Source organism: Zalophus californianus, chromosome 6 (assembly GCF_009762305.2).
Source record: "Zalophus californianus isolate mZalCal1 chromosome 6, mZalCal1.pri.v2, whole genome shotgun sequence".
NCBI classification, from domain to species: domain Eukaryota; kingdom Metazoa; phylum Chordata; class Mammalia; order Carnivora; family Otariidae; genus Zalophus; species Zalophus californianus.
In genome coordinates this window covers 107,678,565-107,681,380 of record NC_045600.1, presented here as the reverse complement: position 1 = coordinate 107,681,380, position 2,816 = coordinate 107,678,565, and the positions used below count along the sequence as shown (strand labels likewise).

Below are 2,816 nucleotides of genomic sequence, written 5' to 3'. Positions count from 1 at the left end.
AGTCACTATCTATCCCCCAGGTTCTTCCTTTCCAGTCCGTCTCAGCACTGAACTGAGAAGGCTCGGACACGTTGGCCTGGCTCCCTTTGCTGGAACCGAAGCGCCCTGCAACCACACAGCAACACAAACCACTGCTTGTTGGCCCCGCAGCCCCGGCGCTGACGTCATAGGGGCTTGGTATTTGGTGAAGGAATGAAGGCAGGAAGGAAAGTCTGAGCTGATAAGGCCTTGGGAGCATTGTCTAGGTAAGAGAAAGGGGAGGTGGCACTCCTGGTCCCAAATCTTTCCTCGCTCGAGTTCCCCAGGGAAGAGGAAACGATCGGGTTTTGCAACCAGACTTGCCTCCAGAGCTCAACTTCTTTTCACAACTGGCAGGACAATTTTGGCCTTGATTAACCAACCAGAGCTTGTTTTTTAACCTGCAAATCGAGGGATAGGACACGGGTCGGGTTACGGGCCCGGCCCAGTGCCGGACCAAAGCGCGGTGACCTTTCCCAGGCTGCCACACCCCGAGTCACACTATGGAAAGCCTGGGCCCCAAAGCGTACCCCCTGCCCCTGGCTCCAAGCACGGGGCGCCGACCCCGAGCACCCCAGGGGAAGCAGCGGCGCAGCGTGGCCCACCCCGCTGCGCTGCAGCCCTCGGCCACCCTGCCCAGCCCCTTCCGGTTCACGGCCCGTGGTTCCAACTCTTGCAGAGGTCACGGGTCCTGGAGCGGGGACGGCCCGACCAGCCTCTCGCAGCCGCTTCGGGGCCCCGGACCCCGAAGTCCATCACGGTCCCTCCCCTCCCCTCCCCTCCCGCCCCCAGCCAAAGGCCCTGGCCCCGCCCCCGTAGTGTCAGGGGCCAGTGCGCCGCCGCGTTCGCGGAGGAGCCCGGCGCGCGACCCCTGTGGGCCCAGCCCGGCCGGCGCGGAACAGGCGCGCGAGCCGCGCGAGCCGCGCGCACCACGTGACCGAGCGTGCTCCCAGCGCCTTCCGGGGGCGCGCAGAGGTCGGGCGGGCCTTGGGCCAATTTCCCATGGTTCCTTCATTTGCATATACAACGTTGGAAGGTTAGGTTAGATTTAATTTGGCCGTAATCACAAAGACCCAATTACTGTGTGTACGAGATACAAACGGTCATAAAGCCTTGAATATTTGGGGATTTGGGGAAAAGCGCGCAGCATAGTCACCATAACTGTAAAAGTATTGCTATTTAGAGCTTTATATACTGTCTGAGAAAACCTTACGTTCGTGCTCGCTTCGGCAGCACATATACTAAAATTGGAACGATACAGAGAAGATTAGCATGGCCCCTGCGCAAGGATGACACGCAAATTCGTGAAGCGTTCCATATTTTGTGTCAGAGTTTATCTACCCCTGTGTGCGAACACCTCCTACCTGCAGCTTTTATCTTTGTTTCACACAAAGGAAACTGTAGTCCCAGGAACTAGAATAAGAGGAGGTGGGGCATAGTCAGATCTCTTTGCCGTGCTTTTTACGCCTGACCCCAGGCTTCCATCTTTTCCCTTGTTGCCCCTCCTTCCCCCTGCACTATCCCGAGTCCTACGGTACCTTACACTTAAGGAAACGAATTTGCCAAAGTTAGCCCGCTTCAGGTCCAAAACATAACAGGACCCTAGTGCTAAGATAGACCCGAGGGGACTGTAACAGGACACGTAACAAGCAAGAAGACTCCTCATGCTGCCTCTGAATCTTAAAAACATAATAAAGCCCACTCCTTCTTAAGCATCTACCATGTGCCAGGGGCTTCCAATAGCTCAGTATTCCTGACAGCCCTGCCTTGTGAGTACTATTGTCAGCATTTTACAGGAGACCCCGAGAGGTAAAGCACCCTGGCCATGATCATGTAATTAGTAAGTGGCTGCCGCAAGGCCCGACGAGACCGTTGGAGGCACAGGCCGGGAACAGATCGGGACCCTGCCCCCATGTAATGATTGCAAAAATTACAGTCCTGCTTAGTAAGATGGGAAACGGGGGAAAGTCCAGTAAAGTTCAGATTTCCTGCGCTGACTTTATCAATGTGTTTTGAAATATAGGTTTCTTTCCAGGAGAAAAAATGTAGCTGCCCATGCTTTGCCCGTGCCTGAGCACACTCGTAGTGAGCCCAGCGGTCTCTGCAGCCGCTGGGAGAGCAGCTGGTCTGCCTCCAGGGGCCGCACAGCAACCAGGCTCTGAGGTCCCCACAGTTTGGGCAGGCAGCAGACGCCGAGCCCCGGAGCCGCCCCAGGGCAGCGGCGGGTCCTCTCCCGGCGGGCGCTCGGAGCTGCCAAGCAGCGTTCCATCAGGGATCCATTTCTGTTCCCTTCAGTGGAGGTGAAATGATCCTTTCCAGGTAACAGCCGAGAATGGGGGTCTGTGGGACCTCTCGTTGCGCCTTCTCCTCGGCTCACGGCCTCCAGTGCACGGAGCTGGAGGACAACCTTTCGTTTTCCTTTCTTCCCCCAAACATGCCTGGTTCTTAGGAGGAACTTGGGTAATTGGATGAGCAGTTTTCAGTCTCCTTCTGAGAGGCCAAACAAGGAAATGACCAATGTTGGCGTGACTCTCTCTCCTTCTAAAGAAACTTGTTATTCCGCTTGGTATAACCCGTGGTCTTGGAGTAGAGATGAGGAAAGACAGGCAAGTCTTTGTCCTGGAAAAGCCAGAGACCTGGCTGACTTTCCTGGCTCTGCTCAGTTCTGTGAAGTAGATACCCTCTCCCGCCTTATGTTACAGATGGGGAAGCCGAGGCACAGAGAGATTCAACAACTTGCCTGATGTCACACAACTAGTAAACGACAGAGAAGGGATTTCTCCTGGAAATCTGCCCAG

The 2,816-nt window shown here is 55.7% G+C and overlaps 1 non-coding gene across 1 annotated transcript; it reads left to right on the top strand.

Moving 5' to 3' along the window:
* The first annotated feature begins 1,235 nt into the window (after nt 1–1,235).
* LOC113910594 lies at nt 1,236–1,342 on the top strand. Its single transcript, XR_003516107.1, has one exon. It is a non-coding gene; the product is annotated as a U6 spliceosomal RNA (small nuclear RNA).
* Nucleotides 1,343–2,816: the final 1,474 nt, after the last annotated feature.